We start from the raw sequence: 20,000 nt of genomic DNA, 5'->3' as shown, positions 1-20,000 counted from the left end.
ACTATCTACCATCAGGAGACAGAGACATGTCTTCAATCACCAAACTAATAAAAGACAATTCCACCTCCGGTAATATCTATCCACAATTCGCAGACAGTATTCACAACAGCTTTCCGCTGACCTCAACTAGTACTAAAAAGAAAATGTCTGTCTCGAGAACTGAACAATCAATATATTTGGTTATAAAAATAATATTATCAGCTAAAACGGCATTATAAACATAACTCACTTGCCGCTAGGGAAATTTACACAAAATTGTGGCTCAGCACTCACAAAAAATACCAACAGTAATAATATAAAAACCACCCACATTATCACCATATTAATAATGATAATACCACCCCGGCAATAAAAAATATTCCCCTCTCCATTTCACTAATACCCACATGTGGATTAAAAACCAAGTGCCCAAAAAAAATCGTTATACTTCCAAGCAGAGTAATAAAAAAAGAAACTCTGTCCCCGAAAAATGCACTCAAAGCATTTAGCTGATACACTTAAAAATATTACCACATACCTTCTCTCACAAAGGTTTCCATTTGCACGAAAATAACTGCAAAAATAACTATCGAAAACAGAGGACTAAAACATGACTTTCCACCATTGCCCTAAACTCTAGAGCATCTCCAACAAAACAAAATACCACATGGCCAAAATATTATACCTCTAATGCTCCTCGTAATCGGACTCTAAAAACTGTGCCAATAAAATAACCTCGAGAAGCATCCATAAGGAGCTCATATTACCGTCGAAAACTGTAAACTCTATGTTTAGCATAATCGCTGAGAAGGGCAAAAACTGCAAAATAAAAGTATCAATGCTCCCAAAAAATTGCCAAGGAATTTTAGAAAAAACCATCATTGTGCCATAACTCATTACGAACCAAATCACAAACAAGAAATGTCTAAACAAAAGCTTCCTCATATTCAAATCGGCACAGGCCACTAGAAACTTAATCAATTTTCCTATCACTGGGAAACTTGCCACAAAAACAACCATGAGCAAAAACCAAATACTCATATGATAGACACTTGGAAATATTTGCCGAAACACTCGACAACTTAAAAAAAAAAGAAAAAGCACAAGCGCCATGTAATTTTCGTACCTTGCGACACATGCTCATGGACTCGGGAAAAAGGAGAGAAAAAAAAAGAAGAAAAACTGACACCTCATCAGATATTGGTTCAATTCTTCTGATAGTGTTATCAGAAAAATTGAACACACAACAAGGGTATTGTGCAAGAGGTCAACAATTTCCGGAACATAAATATCCAGAAAAAAAAGATGTAGTGCCATTATTCACACATGCAAAAATGCACAAATTCTCCCCTGAATCTCGTAGCAGCATCAAACGGCTTAAACTATAAACGCATCACCGAAAAATGATTCCAAGTCACGAACTGAGATATTAAAAATCTACACAAACTGCTCTGAGAGAGAAAAAGAAATTCAAATTCGCTCTAAAAAGGGAAAAGAAAAGCCAACGACACTGTTGACTGTTCCCGTGACACCAGTAACATCTGTGACTCATTTAGACTAAGCAACTGTTTACTAAACTCATAAAAAAATAAAAAAAAAAATAAAAACTCTAAGGGCTATCATAGAAAACCAAAAAAACGTCCGGGCCAAAAGAAGACCGGATAACTGAAAACAGGAGTTACGACTACTCTGTCTTGCTCAATACATGCCTTCAAGGGAACAATAGGGTGTGGTCAAAAATCTGATCTCATAATCATAAAAAATCTCTAAAATAGTTTAAGGCGTTCTCTAAAGCGCGAGGAAAGCTTGCCATATTCATTTTCTCATTTTCTATCTACTCAAATGAAGAAAAAAAAATCGTTCCAAAACACCCTACAGGCAAAACACATCATCTCTTCGTAGCTAACAGCGGACGAGGGAGAAAAAAAGGAGGGATTAACTCATCCCATTAACCCCGGTACAAAGAAAAAAAAAAAAAACTCACCCTCCCTTTAGACACTAGCGTTACCCCCTGGACCACACTATGCTGGTAGCTCAGCAAAAAATACGCTGAGTCAGTATGCATGAGACGCTGTCTCCAAGGCCCCCAAAAAAAGCAATCTAAGCACCCCGAGAACTGAGCCGCATGTATGAAACCTTTATATGCATACGTATGTATTAAAAAAAATGCGACGCCATTAAATGCGTGCTAAGATCAACACATCTTAGCACGTACTTAACGGCGACGCATTTATTTTTTTTAAGCTGTCATTATTTCTCATTAAGCGTCAATGGTTCATTTTCCCGTCTGTCGCCAATTTATGAAAAGGAATAGCTCGCACGTACACAAGCACGAATTCACACACAAGACACCCCAGATAAGTGTCGTCATAGTTTTGTCACAAGTTCATGACGTCATAATATACAGATCATAGTCACACCTATAAATCTGCAAAAACCAAAATTCAGAAGCATATCGCTTTCACCCTTTTGTTTGCACGGGCATAGGACGTGGTCTGTTCTGCTTAGGCAGCGACCTTCAAAATATGTTGCGTCAACATATTTCGAAGCTGATGCTGAGTATTGTCCTTTAGACCACTGTTTCCATTAAGAGTGAAAATGATGACTTCTACGTTTAAAGTATGTCATTACTCATCACATCCTCTTTTTTAACAAAAAAAGACAATTCAAAGGTACATATCATATTCGTAATATAATATATATATATATATATATATATATATATATATATATATATATATATATATATATATATATATATATACATATATATATATTATATATTATATATATATATATATATATATATATTACTATATATATAATGTATGTGTGTGTATGTATGTATGCGTGCATATATGTATATGTATATCTATTTTCAATTCCGCCAGAAGCAAGTCAGCATAACAGGCTCATTTTTCTAAAGACTTCCTCACGAGCTCTATTTCTTTTTCTTATCCTTCCTCGTGTGTATTAAAATAACCAAGTAAATACTGAGGCTAATGCACCGAGAAGCATCCCGCCGACAGCTGAGGTCTGGACAAGAAACATTGTTTGCAAACAATGTTTCCTAGAGTGGACAGGACTTAAGGATTGAATGGAAGACTTCCACCTAGAATCTGGACCTACAGTGTGTCAGAAGGCCATCCCATCCAAATGGTTTAAATGTGGGAATGTAGGCAGTGAATGTGCAGTGAATATGCAGTGACTGCTTAGGGTTCAGTAACTGTTTAATATGCGTTTAGTGAGTGTTTAGGGTTTAGTGAATGCTTGTGTTTAGTTAGTAAGCATTCAGTGAAAGTTTATTGAGTGTTTAGGGTTTAGTGAATGTTTAGTGTGTAAGTATTCACTCAATGTTTAGTGAACATGTTTGGTCTCATGACCGTTTACAACGTAAGGGTTTAGAGAGTGTTTAGCGTTTGGTGAATGTTTAGAAGTATTTAGCGAATGTTTAGTAGGTAAGCATTCAGTGAATGTTTAGTGAATGTTTAGGGTTTTCATAATGTGTTCTGAATGTTAGTGTTTCATGAATGTTTAGGGTTTAATTATTCAATGAAAGTTTAGTTAGTGTTTTGGGTTTAGTGAATGTTTTGTGAATGTTAGTGTTTAGTGAATGTCCAGTGACTGTTTATAGTGTTTTATGAGTGTTTAAGAGTTTAATGAGCGCATAGGTTAGTATTTAGTTTAATGAGTTCAGTGAGCGTTTGGTGTATAGTGAGTGCTTAGTAAATATTTAGTAAGTGTTTAGTGTATAGTGAGCACTTACTGAATGTTTAGTGTATAATGAGTGTTTAGAGAATGTTTAGTGTTTAGTGTTGTATGAGTGTTTAATGAACATTTAGTGTTAAGTATTCAGTGAGTATTTAATGTTATTGAGTGTGAATGTAAAACTAAGTGTGTTTAGTGAGTGTGAATGTATATTAAGTGTGAGTGTTTAGTGAGTATATATTACAGTTTAGTTAGTGTTTATTGACTGTATGCAAAGGAGGCCCCGTAATTTACAAGAACCATTTATGCTAGTCATTGGTTAGGCCTTGACCACAATGGTTGGAGTTCTTACGGCCAACCTGTTTTTGTAAGGTTTTTTTTTCGGTGAAATTGGGTCCAGTAATAATAATAATAATAATAATAATAATAATAATAATAATAATAATAATAATAATAATAATAATAATAATAATAATAATGGCGCCGTGGAGGAGTGGGTTAGGTCCTCAATGGACTTAAGTCAAGTTAAGCAACATTGGGGCTGGTCAGTCGTTGGATGGGTGACCGCTCTCCTCGGCGTTGATTCCTTGGGAAAGGATCTTTACCATAATTTCCTCAGTCTACTCAGCTGTAAATGAGTACCTATCCCTGTGGGGTAGGGTCCAGCTATGGGTTAAATAGCAAAACTCAGCAATGATGGAAAGAAATGAAGGAATAAACGACAACGACGTAAATGGAACCTCTGGCACAGAGGAGCTTCGTCCGGCAACCAGGTATTCAACCCAATTGAAGGGGAAGACGGTCAGGTACTTGGAGGTCGTCATCCAGCAACTGATCACCACAACGAAAGTAATCAACAGCCTGAGATTGGAGCTACAGAAGCAAAAAGGAAGAAATGGACAAAGGAAGAAAATAAGGAAATATGGAGATGCTACATCAGAAGCAACCCGACGGAGAGAGGATATAGAAGAAGATTGGTCAACATCTGGAATGAGAGGAATAACACCCCCCAAACAGAGCAGAGGCTGGCAGACCAAGTAAGGAACATAAAGAAAAACAACTGGCTCTCCCAACAGAAAGAGAAGAACTGGAAAGGGAAATGTCACACGACAACGAATTACACGAAGACCGAACTGATAGACGATGCCCACAGAAGACGACAGGGAGGATGAGGTATCAAACAACGACACACGAAGAAAACACCGACGAAGTAACAGAGAGGACGGAATGGGTAGAAAAGATTAGACAATGGATGGAGCCAGATACAGAGAGAACAAAGATCCCCTCCATGAAAGCCTACAACACCAAGAAATTAAGGGAGAAAACAAGTGAGGTCAATGAAATAATGGGCATAATACACACCACCCGTATCACAGAAACAAATAACTTGGTATATGCAGGAAGCAAGATTAGTAGCAGAACTGATGGGGATTCGAACACCAACAACCACCAGCACAACCAACCCAACAGAAACAGCAACCTCCTTGGAAAAGGCGCCTGGAAAAGCAAATCATGGTGATGAGATCTGACTTGAGTAAACTGAAAGAGATGGCAGAAAAAGGCATCTAAGAAGCAAGAAAACAAGGGAGGAACTCAACGAGAAATACAAAGTACAAGAAGGGGAGGGGGACTAAAACAAACATAATAGAAGATGTAAAACAGGGAGGCTTAAGGCCAAAGCACATAAGATCCAACGGTACATGAACAGGAATAAGGGATACCAACAGAACAAACTATTCGGAACCAAACCAGAAAAGACTATACAGCCAACTAAGAGGGGGAAGACAACCACCCAGAAATTCCTGAAGCCGAACAAAGTAAGAGACTCTGGGAAAAACATATGGAGTAATCCGGATATCAAACAACAAACATGCAACATGGCTCCAGGAAGTCAAGGAAGAAGAAACAGGGAGAATGAAACAAAGATTCACAGAGATCACGACAGACACAGTCAGACACCAACTAAAGAAAATGAAACCAAACTGGAAAGCCCCAGGTCCCGATGAAGTCCAGGATACTGGCTCAAAAAGCTTCAAGGCCCTACACCCACGAATAGCAGAACAACTCCAGCATTGTATCTCAAATCACCATGCACCCAAATGGATGACCACAGGAAGAACATCCTTAGTACAAAAAGACAAGAGTAAGGGAAATATAGCCAGTAACTACAGGCCTATCACCTGCCTACCAATAATGTGGAAGTTACTGACAGGTATCATCAGTGAAAAGGCTATACAATTACCTAGAGGAGACAAAACACCATCCCCACCAACAGAAAGGCTGCAGAAGGAAGTGTAGGGGCGCAAAAGACCAGCTCCTGATAGGACAAAATGGTAACGAAGAACAGTATGGAGAAACGGAAACCAACCTAAGCATGGCAAGGATAGACTATAAGAAAGCCTTCGACATGATACCACACACATGGCTAATAGAATGCCTGAAAATATATGGAGACTCACTGTCCCCACTACTCTTCGTAGTAGCTATGATTCCCATGACAAAAGTACTACAGAAGATGGATGCCGGGTACCAACTCAAGAAAAGAGGCAACAGAATCAACCATCTGATGGTCATGGACGACATACAAGCTGTATGTAAGAGTATCAAGGAAATAGATACCCTAATCCAGACTGTAAGGATCGTATCTGGGGACATCAGGATGGAGTTTGGAATAGAAAAAATCTGCGCCTTAGTTCAACATGCAAAAAGGGAAAAGTAAAAACGAGAACTAAAGGGATAAAGCTACCAGGTGGGAGCAACATCAAACACATAGATGAGACAGGATACAAATACCTGGGAATAATGGAAGGAGAGGATATAAAACACCAAGAGATGAAGGACACGATCAGGAAAGAATATATGCAGAGACTCAAGGCGATACTCAAGTCAAAACTCAACGCCGGGAAATATGATAAAAAGCCATAAACATATGGGCAGTGCCAGTAATCAGATACAGCGCAGGAATAGTGGAATGGACGAAGGCAGAACTCCGCAGCATAGATCAGAAAACCAGGAAACATATGACAATACACAAAGCACTACACCCAAGAGCAAATACGGACAGACTGTACATAACACGAAAGAAAGGAGGGAGAGGACTACTAAGTATAGAGGACTGCGTCAACACCGAGAACAGAGCACTGGGGCAATATCTGAAAACCAGTGAAGACGATGGGCTAAAGAGTGCATGGGAAGAAGGACTAATAAAAGTAGACGAAGACCAGAAATATACAGAGACAGGAGAATGACAGACAGAACAGAGGACTGGCACAACAAACCAATGCACGGACAATACATGAGACAGACTAAAGAACTAGCCAGCGATGACACATGGCAATGGCTACAGAGGGGAGAGCTAAAGAAGGAAACTGAAGGAATGATAACAGCAGCACAAGATCAGGCCCTAAGAACCAGATATGTTCAAAGAACGATAGATGGAAATAACATCTCTCCCATATGTAGGAAGTGCAATACGAAAAATGAAACCATAAACCACATAGCAAGCGAATGCCCGGCACTTGCACAGAACCAGTACAAAAAGAGGCATGATTCAGTGGCAAAAGCCCTCCACTGGAGCCTGTGCAAGAAACATCAGCTACCTTGCAGTAATAAGTGGTACGAGCACCAACCTGAGGGAGTGATAGAAAACGATCAGGCAAAGATCCTCTGGGACTATGGTATCAGGACGGATAGGGTGATACGTGCAAACAGACCAGACGTGACGTTGATTGAGAAAGTCAAGAAGAAAGTATCACTCATTGATGTCGCAATACCATGGGACACCAGAGCTGAAGAGAAAGAGAAGGAAAAAATGGATAAGTATCAAGATCTGAAAACAGAAATAAGAAGGATATGGGATATGCCAGTGGAAATCGTACCCATAATCATAGGAGCACTAGGCACGATCCCAAGATCCTTGAAAAGGAATCTAGAAAAACTAGAGGCTGAAGTAGCTCCGGGCCTCATGCAGAAGAGTGTGATCCTAGAAACGGCAGACATAGTAAGAAAAGTGATGGACTCCTAAGGAGGCAGGATGCAACCCGGAACCCCACACTATAAATACCACCCAGTCGAATTGGATGACTGTGATAGAGCAAAAAAAAAAAATAATAATAATAATAATAATAACAAAAAGATAAAAATAATAATAGTAATAAAGTATAATACTATGAGCCGGACCGATACTTTTCAATATGACCGAGGTCACTCGCTGGGCAGGGAGATTGTCACTCCACGTTATTGACGCTCTGTGACTGTTACACAGGAAAATATCATTGGAGGCGTAAGAGTCCACCTGTGTTACCATTAAAGATTGAAAAAGATATTACTCATTGTCAAATTCACATATAAATTGCTAAATTGAGGATGAACTCTAAGTGTTGAGAGTATCTGGAACTTCAGAAGGTGCAAACGCCTTCACGGAAACCTCACCAGCAGCACGTCAACATTATTATTATTATTATTATTATTATTATTATTATTATTAGTATTATTATTATTATTTTGTATGCTGGAAACAGACCTTCTTTTAAACATGTTTTATTAAAAATAATGGCAGAATTCACAGAATTGATTTTATATAAAATCCTTTCAATTCCCCTAATAACTTGTCTTTCTGGCACGCTGGTATTATAAAGCAGCTGCCCAGTATTCATCGTGCTGTAGGTCGTTAACGGAATTTCGGACTGATGTTATCAGGGACAGGCTGAGGTCGTCAACACGTATACAGGTGTATCTCGTAGGTCGGGAACAGGCCTCAGTCATCAGGGGTCTATCCAGTATTCCGTGTTTTTTCTTCTTTTTGGTTTTTCTATAGGCGTCTACATGTTTCGGCCACCTTGTTTGGCCATGTTCGGGACGGGATCGCTAAGTGCAATGGGCTGTGTCGGATGGATTCCCGCTATTTTTTGCATTCAGGTGGTTTGAGGAGATGGATACCCTTGATGTAGTACTTGCTGCTAAACCTTTTTCAAACAGTGTCCTAAAAAAGGATATGGCCAGATTGGTTGTCATGGTTTGAGTTTCAGAATAGACCTAACAGACATATTTTTCATCTATCCCTAGGGCCTGTGCTAGACTCAGGCCATCAGAGAGGCCTGAGTCTGTTTCATGGTTCTTAAATGATGTTCTCAAACTGGCCTCAGACACTGATAATGAATCATGTGACTTTTTACCCCTCCTGAGGAAACATTATTCCTTTCAAGTCTAGCTTCAGGAGCCAGGGTATCTGAACTGTCGGCTCTATCTAGAGACTCAGGTCATATAGTTTCTCCCTTTAGGAGAAGTATTACTTTCTCCAGATCGTCAATTTTTAGCTAAAAATGAGGACCCACTAGATAGGTGGGCCCCGTGGAAAATTCTCCCACTTCCTCAGGACCCATCCTTATGTCCAGTTTCTGCCCTAAGAGCATACCTCACTAGAACGGCCCTAAGATCTTCAGGCCCTTTATTTATGAGGGAAAAAGGTGGCACTATTTCCTTAAAAGGAACAAGGCAACAAATATTATATTTCATTAATCAAGCCAACCCAGAATCTTTCCCTTGTGTACATGACATCAGGGGGCCGGTTGCTGGTTGGCTGTCCTCTTCGTGGGCGGAGCCTCATCCTTATTGGTGATGGTGGGGATCCCCTCTCAGGGCGTGCTACCAGGTCGTCCTCAAGGCGAGAGCTTGAGCTTCGATCACCCTCAGGGTTACTAGGGACGTCCTCAGAATGAGAGCTAACGCTTCTATCATCCTCAGGATTCCTCTGGTGCGATGGTCGTTATGGGGCGTTGTCTGCTGCTCTCCTGACGGTGATGGGGAGGAGGAAGGTCTCATGTGTGACTTTCAAACTGGGCTTCTCCCTCCCGATTGCAGTGCTTCTAAGATTCGCAAACGACGTAGATCGATGCTTGGTCGATAACCTCGAAGTTACCGACGACGTCGCTGCGGCGGATTCATTTATTATGTGCAGCCATAGCCATATGTCATCACTGGCTAGTTCTTTAGTCTGTTTCATGTATCGTCCGTGCATTGGTTTGTTGTGCCAGTCCTCTGTTCTGTTTGTCATTCCCCTGTCTCTGTATGCTTCTGGGTCTTCGTCTACTTTTATTAGTCTTTCTTCCCATGCACTCTTTAGCCACTCGTCTTTACTGGTTATCAGATATTGCCCCAGTGCTCTGTTCTCCGATGTTGACGCAGTCCTCTAACTTAGTAGTCCTCTCCCTCCTTCCTTTCGTGTTATGTACAGTCTGTCCGTATTTGCTCTTGGGTGTAGTGCTTTGTGTATTGTCATATGTTTCCTGGTTTTCTGATCTATGCTGCGAAGTTCTGCCTTCGTCCATTCCACTATTCCTGCGCTGTATCTGATTACTGGCACTGCCCATGTGTTTATGGTTTGGCTTTTATCATATTTCCGGCGTTGAGTTTTGACTTGAGTATCGCCTTGAGTCTCTGCATATATTCTTTCCTGATCGTGTCCTTCATCTCTTGGTGATTTATATCCCCTTCTTCTATTATTCCCAGGTATTTGTATCCAGTCTCATCCATGTGTTCGATGTTGCTCCCATCTGGTAGCTTTATCCCTTTAGTTCTCGATACTTTGCCTTTTTATATTATTATTATTATTATTATTATTATTATTATTATTATTATGATATTATTATTATTATTATTATTTTTATTATTTTTATTATTATATTATTATTATTAGTATTATTATTATTATTAGTATTATATATTATTATGATTATTATTATTAATTATTATTATTATTATTAGTTTATTATTATTATTATTATTAGTATTTTTATTTATTATTATTATTATTATTATTATTATTATTATTTTATTATTTTATTCCTTATTATATTAGTTTATTTTATTATTTTATTATTTACGCCACGTTATTTTGCATGTCTCATGAGGACTTGATGTTGATATTTCTTTCCTCTTAATAATGAATCAATCTCAAGTGCCTTATACTTTTCCTTTTAACGAAATTATTTTAGCTTACTCAGGGGATAAGACTACAAAGTACTTTGTTGTTGTTGGCGTTGTTCTTGTTGTGGGGTAGGAAAGGTCTGCAGAAGAACCTAAACATATATGGGAAAGGTTTTTTGCTTTGGGTTAAGGATACAAGAATTTTAGAATAGGATATCTATGGTTCATTAATTAGAATTAAAATTAAAAAAAATTAATAACGCGCATGTTAAACTGTACAGACAAATAACTTTTAATAAAATTGAGTGTACTTATCTTAATTATCGTTTGTGAAACAAGGATTTGTTTGACAGTAGATCTAAGCACGCTTTAATTTACGTTAAGTTAGGAATATAATGTTTACAACTTATGCATGAGGGGAACACCTTGCATGCGTCCCTAGTAAGCTAGAGGTCGGATCACGCCTTGTTTTTTATGAATTAGGCTCTAATATCTTAATCTTTCAGAAGCATATTAACGTTAAAGAACAAACCAAATCAATTTCTACGACTGCTATCAAGAAAAGTCTTCCAAATTCCTCACATCAGTTAACAAAAGTAATGAATTTTCACAAGAAGAGTGACTAATTTCAACTTTTTATCGTTCATATTATTTTGCCATTAGAGTTCTGTAATGAATTATGTAACGTAAAACCTGATAGGATTCATTATCTTGCTTTAAGGTAAGTTAGTAATAAAGAAATATTATTTTCCTTCTGGTAACGAAAAAGAAACAATTGCAATTCAGTAGAAACCCAGTATTAATTTGCAGAGGACAATCCTGCACTGTACTATATCAGGGGTCGCTAACCTGCGGCTCTTTCCAGACACTTGTGCGGCTCAAACTCCGAACAAATACTTATTTTATCCATTTAAAACAAAGAAATTATGCATCACTCTTAGGAGGATATTTGATTAAATTTTATTCAATTTCAAAAAACTATTATATGCATGAATTTTATTGATTTTCCAGTGAGATATAAATAATGTCTGAAGCCGTTTGTCACTGTAGTACATTTTATGAATTCGCTAAATAAATGTCTCTTCTAGCTTCAAAGGTTGGTGACCCCTTTACCATATCCTGCTAAAATTCTCCCATGGAAGCCTGAGATTTCATGGATAATACTGTAGGAGCCTCCATTGAGATTCATGGCGCGTTTTCACTCTGAGACCTTTCTTGTGTACAACGCATAGGATATCAATGCAGAATCTAACGACTAGACTACCTTTGCTTTGTAGGCAAGATTGGGTTTTATATTATTTCATTAAGTACCAAAATTCTGAGGCAATACACGCTGTGTTTGCTCAAGAGCAAAACATGGAAATCCGTTGAATCAAATAAAAATCGTGCTAATTTCCACAGTCATACCTGTTGCATATCACTAGACCTTTTAAAACTCTGTTATTACCCTTTATATTTTATCTCTCAATTGCAAACGATAACAATCACCTTTTTGCTATAACGCAGTCTAAACAGAGTTGAATATAAGTTCATAATTAAATTGGCCTCATCATGATATCAGTTTGAAATTGAGTAAAACTAAAAAAAAAAAAAAAAAAAAAAAAAAAAAACAAAAAAAAAAAAAAAAAAAAAAAAAGAAATAGCCATGGAAGCATAAAAAAATATCAGCCTAAATTCTACTATAAATCGAACTCCGGATACTTTGGACTCCCAACGTGACCTTCCATTACTTTCTTTAATAGTTTGAAAACTGGTAACAGTATTTAAACAAACATGGCAACACATACATCTAATAATTTTTAAAAATTTGCTAAAAACTTTAATAACCAATTACATTCTGATACTTCAAACTTGTACCCCCGCCCCCTTCCCTTTGTAACTTGTGTGGTAAATAAACTCCACAGGTTTATCATACATCATTTCATGTGGTCAAGACCACACAAAAATATTATTGACAATACATTTCAGTCACCACAGTAATATCTGGATAAAAGGGACAATCACCAAAGTAATATCTAGATAAGAGAGACAGCACATTAATACCTGGATATAGGGACAGTCACCAAAGTAATACCTTGATAGAAAGGACAATCACCACAGTAATATTTGGATAAATGGGACAGACAGCACTGTAATACCTAGTTAAAGGTGACAGACTGCACAGTAATACCAGGATAAAAAGGATAATAGCTGAATAAAAGGGACAGTCAGCACAGTAATGCCCAGATAAAAGGGACAGTCACTACACTACGCTAATAGCTGGATAAAAGGGACAGACAGAACAGTGATACCTGGATGAAAGTGTCAGTTACCACAGCAATACCTAGATAAAAGGGACAGTCATCAAGTTCTAAGGGTGAACGTTGGCATGAAAAAAGTAGAACTATCAGTCGGACCATCAACACAAACCACTCCCCCTCTCCCTTCTTCCTGTATATATATATATATATATATATATATATATATATATATATATATATATATATATATATATATATATATATATATATATATATATATATATATATATATATATATATATATATATATATATATATATATATATATATATATATATATATATATATAGTATATATATATATATATATATATATATATATATATATATATATATATATATATATATATATATATATATATATATATATAAGTCATATCACATTTTCCGTGATTCATATATATATCGAGCTACAATGTCCTTTAATATCTAATTCGCTCTACCGCGGAAATTTAATATATTTTCATATATGCTTAACTGAAGGGGAATTTTTTTTCCCGATAATAGACTTGCCTGGACCAGGGGGCGAACCCATAGATCCTTTCAAATCCAGGAACGTCAGTGAAGCTTTTACCTATGTTCCTGGATTTGAAAGGATCCATGGGTTCGCGCCCTAGTCCAGGCAAGTCTATTAGCGGGGGAAAAAAAATTCCCCTTCGGTTAAGCATATATGAAAACATATTAATTCCGAGGTAGAGCGAATTAGATATTAAAGGACATTGTAGCTCGATATATATATATATATATATATATATATATATATATATATATATATATATATATATATATATATATATATATATATATATAGATATATATATATAATATATATATATATGTATATATATATATATATATATATATATATATATATATATATATATATATATATATATATATATATATATATATATATGATATATATAATAGTATATATATATATATATACATATATATATATATATATATATATATATACAACATATGTTTGTGTTTGCATATTTACACAAACATGCAGGTGATTATGATTTTTTTTAAATTCAGTACCTCTTCTCTTCTACGATTTTTTTCAGCGAAGAACTATTTATAAATAGACTTCATTTTGTCAACAGTATTCAACCTTGTCCCTCTGGCACTATTTGGTGACTATGAATACTCGGAACTTTATCGGAAAACATTTCAAATAAAACTACCAAAATTATTGAATTTTACTTTATAGCAAACCAAAACTTTCACCATATATCTGAGTAAGTTATGCGTGTGTGAATCAAGAAGAGGAAAAATGAGAGTAATATTTTCCTACATTTCATTTTTCGACTATAAACAGAGCATCACAGTGAAAGTAGAAAAGGAGGAAGCAGGAATTATGTTAGAAATTAATTCCAAAACGATTCTCTTAATTCTATTAAATTATATTCATTGGGGATTTTAAATGATTCACCTTCGTAATATCGTCTGCTTTCTTCCATTCACATAGTTTATAATCCAACAATGTTCCATCCCGTTATAATACAATCTGGCTTGACTATTCCTTTCGTTTATTTTGTAAAATATCATCTATAATAATATGACAATACATTTAGTGCTTGAAAATTCATTTTAGTCTTGTAGAAATTATGAAAGCAATAAACCCGTTTTATTTTTTGACAAACGTTTTTTTTTTTTTTATTGAAAATTTAGTTCTTCTCTAGTTACTGAAATATGTTAGTTTATATAATACTTTGATTATTAAACTCAGAACTTAACTGATTACAGCTTTTTAACACCCATTTTAACATAGTTGAAACATACTTAATTCTTGTTATCAACGAAAGTAGCACGAAGTGTTGTTTTTAGATAATCCTTATCAGGCTATCAAAGCATCAGTGAATAACTGAATTAATTATTACCTCATTTATTTATCATGAATCTATGAAAGGCGCGACTTGAACCATAATTTACTCCTTAATTATAGTTCGATCTCTGAGATCAATGAAGTGAAATTCTGAATGACTGAGATATTAGTTGCATCTACCTACGTGCAGCAGGGTTAGATTTATCATTTCTGAAATTTCCCCCATGCGTTTTGTGTTGTCCTAGAGCTAGTTTGAGCCTGCCAATCTGTGGTCACAGTCTCCCTTCCCCCTTAATACTCTTAGCCTTCATATTTGGGAAAAATATAAATTAGGAGTATTGGGTAAGTTAAATTACCTTCGCGTTTGACATGGAAGATAAAAGTGACAGAAAACAACGTGTTCTCAGCACAAGAATTCTCAGACTAAGAATCTTTCAAGAAAAGTTTATATAAGTAATGGCAGTGTGGACAACAGGAATCCCCGAATGGGCAACGATTGCCATTAGCAGGAGAAATCTGATTAAACTGGTAATGTTTCTGAACTTATTCTTATAATTATTGGAACTCCTTCAATATCATAAGAAAGAATGACTAAACTTATTTTTTGTTATGTGGTCCAATTTTATTATTCATAGGATTTTTGGGTAGGCAATGTTTTTCTTTTAATAAAACTACACATTACCTAAAAGATCAGTACATTTATGTATTAAATTTTCATATACTCAGACATATGTATGAAACAAAAATATTGTACAATGACAAAACCACATTTTTTTTATTATTCGCCGAAAGGGAATCACTGCAAATGTTCGGGCCTAAAACACGGTAAAAATGCCGTGTTATTCCTGATACATTGGGTTTTAACTTCCGGCTTTACATGTGATATTTTCGCGGCTTCCTGTTGTTGAAGATGGGAGGTCGCTCCATTCCAAGAATTTTCTACTAATGGGAAAACGTTCAAACACACACTCATCAGTCGCAAAAAGGCGTGATCCTACTCCAGCTTACTCGGGGGTGCTTGATAGAATCTATGCTCAAATAGCTCGTTATTTCACCAACGAAAATGTAAATAAACACGCTATATTTTATTAGAAATGATTTATCTTTACTGTTTAACATCCAATTATTATTGTTTTTTTAACATTTTCATTCTAATAAATGAACCATAAATATCCAATCCCAAAATTCCTGTGTCTTTAACTAAAAGCGAAACATCTTTTTCAAACCATTTAAGCTTTTCCTTAAGCTTTCCTACCACCCTTCCCCAACGAGAACAACAACAGCAACAACAGAGTAGTTTGTAGGCTTCCTCCCCTAGAAAGCAAAACGTGAACTTACATTTTCAGGAACATGCGTGCTTTTAGATTAAAGTTGGTTTAAATGTTGAATGAAATGTACCATAGCATTAGTTTATCAAATATTTTAAGTATCGTAAGAAACGAAAAAGGAACAATGATGAAAGTTCCATAACAAGTAGTAAATGTCGTGGTAGATTCTACAATATGCTAGATGCACATTAGTGCACAACAGTAAGTGATCGGTTTATTGGCAACGGTTTTACAACCCCTTCTTAATTATTTGCACACACACACACATACACACTCACACACACAGACACGCACACACACACACACATATATATACATATATATATATATATATATATATACTATATATATATATATATATATATATATATAATATACATATATACATATATATATATATATATATATATATATAATATATATAATATATATATTTATATACATACACACACACATATATATATATATATATATATATATACATATTTATATATATAGCTATATATATATATATATATATATATATATATATATGTGTGTGGTGTGTGTGTGTGTGTGTGTGTGTGTGTGTATGTGTGTGTGTAATATATATATATATATATATATAATATATATATATATATATATATATATATATATTATATATATATATAGACATAGATAGATAGATTATTTAGGCAAAAGAATAAAAAAATAGCTATGGTATTTGCATTCCCAATCATCGTTTATCATACGTAAAAGCATTGAAGTTCATAGGATATGTTATCATTAGATTTCTTGAAAATCATTTGAAGTGTAGGTGATTTTCCTTATAACTTATAATCTTTTAGTCATTGTATAAAAAAATCACCTTTTACGATATATCTACCCAAGAATGCCTACTAGATATCAACATTGGGATAACGCTTACTCTGGGAATAAGCCTACAATTTACTTTGCTGTTGATGTTTTATTCGTCTTGTGGGGGAAGGGGGGCGGTAGGGAAGGCCCCACTGATGAGACTAAAAATTCTGAAAAAGGTTTGTTCGCGTGGAATTAAAGATACGGGAATTTTAGAACAATATATTTATGACTTCTTTATTAGAATGAAAATGTGAAAAAATAAATAATGTGCGTATTAAACCATACAGAAAATTATGTATAACAAATTATAGCGTATTTATTTTAATTTTCGTTGGTAAAAGAAGGCTATATTAGACTGCCGATTTTAAAAGTAACGAATATAATGATTACAACTAAGGCGTGTGGGGAAAATCTTGCACGCGTTCCCGAGTAAGCTGAAGGTCGGATCATCACGTCTTGTTATTTTTTTCTTTTAAGAGAGTTGTAAAAGCCTCCTTTCCTGGGACTTGCATCGTCATACTAAGGAAGCACTCTACTTAATTAAACAGCGTAAGCAAAAGATCGTGCGCCTAGAAGTAGATTTGGAATTTCCCTAATGCCTCTAATGAGGTTTTAAACAGAGCCTATCTACCAACAAATCCTCTGTTCATTGTGAAGCGGCTAAAGTTATTTAGTTTATTTTTATTCTTAGAATGACAAATTAACTTGAAAACTTATAGTGGCTGGAAATTTGGTCAGCCATAAGGTGTCTGTTGTTGCATATATGAGGAAATAATGTCTAAGAATAATGACGACTTGAAAGGAAAACTAACTAAACTTTCTATGCTCAGTCACCTACAATTCAGAGGATTTACAATAATCTTTAATGATAAACAAGTTTTATTAAAAATGAATTTCAAGGATAACTATGATAAAAGATGATCGAAAATTCAAGTAACATATCCTTTTTATCAATATTTTTGCCTTAACAATCAGCAGTCTCTATGCAGACATCTATTACAAACGCGAACATATCTGGTCGATGCGTAAAAAACGTAATCTACCATTTACAGTCGTAATTTTACAAATTTAATAACGCAAACTCGATTCTTTCTGCTAATACAAAAAGAAATGTAAAATTTAGAACGTCCCTTTAGGATCTCAGCTCATTATCATTACTCACTATTTAAAATTAAAAGTAAACTTCATCAAAGATAATTGAAATAGGAAAAAGAATTTGCCTTAATACAACTAAGAAACAATTTTAATATAAAAGAAAATATTCAATATTAAACATCCGCATACGTATATAAATGTATTTAGTTTTGCACGACAGGAAAATTTCAATCAAAATAAACTTCGAAATATAGAATGATTATAATTGCTGTTCTATTTGCATTAAATTCGTTATTCCTTTATCCACTGTACTCGTAATCAGAATCTTTCTATCTCTTCATTTTTCCTCCTCTCTGCAGTCTCTGGTGGTGCTAACTCCACCTTGATAACCTCTGTTCTAGAATATAATAGAAAGATGAAGTTGTTTGTTGCGTAGGTTGCCCAAACAATAGGATTTTTTTTTATCTCCGTGTGCTTACAGGATGGATCATAATAGAGTTTTGTGATGAAAGAGATTGGAGACTGTTGTTGATGGAATATCGAACGTCTGAAGCTGAAAGCTGATGAAATATTATCGGGAAACTTAGTGCTGGATTGCAGTGTTATCAAAATTTACAGAAAAAAACAAAACTGGTAATGTTTAAAAGGATATTGTAGAAGTAAAGATTAATTATTTAACTTCTTATATTCAAGAACAGAGAGCTCCAGTTTCCCAGTGGCTTTCTGGAATTTGCGGCAAATGCTTACTTAAACAAGAAATTGTAATGAATTGGCCCTATGTTTTTTAGCCATGCAACATTTTTTCGCGTGCATTCTTTCAGTCATATTCCGTGCATTAGCAATGCTTCAACGTAGTAGAAGAAGGGCAATTCCTTTTTGAAACATTCAAGGAGAATGTCTACTTTTTTTAAGATTTGACTAATGATACTGATGTACCAGAACAAAACTTTTCAGGTTTTAAATTTATTTGTATTTATGTTTTAAATATCTTAAAAATTGTATAATCTGTATACAGGACAATATGTCCATAAAAACAAAATAAACATACGTATTATTATTACTATTTGGGATGAGCTCTCAAACGCCTGTATTACTAAATATACTGCTTGTGCCTAAAATATTTTTTGTGTATAATCTTCATGGCGCTTTTCTGTTCATCAGCATGTTCCTTTATTTTCCTAATTTTCTAACATAAATTCTTGTAACTATCTTCCACGGAAGTCTTTCCACGGAAGATCACTTCATAGGGAATCATAAACGTCCTGAAAAACTATATGGAAGAACTAAATATAATTTAGGTTTTTATTTATCAACGATTAACAGGAACATATACACATAGAAAAAGCTATTCAAACTGAGTCTTGCTGAAGTAATCACTGTTCGATTAAGATGACGATAATGATGATGTTGATGACTAGACACAGTGGTATATAAGTTGAAAATGGTAAAATCTGTAAAACTGCTTGAGCTTGCATCAATCCTTCCGCATATGAAAGAACACAATCGATAAGTTTATGCGCATTCCTTTGTTAAGTAACCATAGAAAGCAAGCTTTAACTTTCACGAATTTTAATCCTTAGTTTGTTTGCTTGCTAATGGCTACGAAAACATTCCTAAATCAGAAAGTATTTGGATATCGGATAGGAAAGGAAGATAATTGGTTAGAATGCTGTAACGGAAGTTGAAGAGAAAGGATTAAAGAAAGGCATGAGAGTAAGGGACGATTTCTGTCAGGTCAGTGTGTTCCTAATCGTCCATACACAAAATTTACTGGGCACACAACTGCTCTCAATTTCTGTCTGCCTGTCTGTCTATGTGTATCAGTTTGTCTGTTCTATCTTCATAGAACCTCTAGATATCTATTTTATTTATACTTTTTCCATATAAACTCTCACGGTTTTCATAAAAACTTTTGACTCAAGTATCTAGAATTATGACAAAGCAGATTCCCGAAATTCTATTGTCACTTTGATCGATAGATAAAGAGACA

This window comes from Macrobrachium nipponense, chromosome 1 (genome assembly GCF_015104395.2).
Source record: "Macrobrachium nipponense isolate FS-2020 chromosome 1, ASM1510439v2, whole genome shotgun sequence".
In the NCBI taxonomy this organism is placed as follows: domain Eukaryota; kingdom Metazoa; phylum Arthropoda; class Malacostraca; order Decapoda; family Palaemonidae; genus Macrobrachium; species Macrobrachium nipponense.
This window is presented reverse-complemented; position numbering follows the sequence as displayed.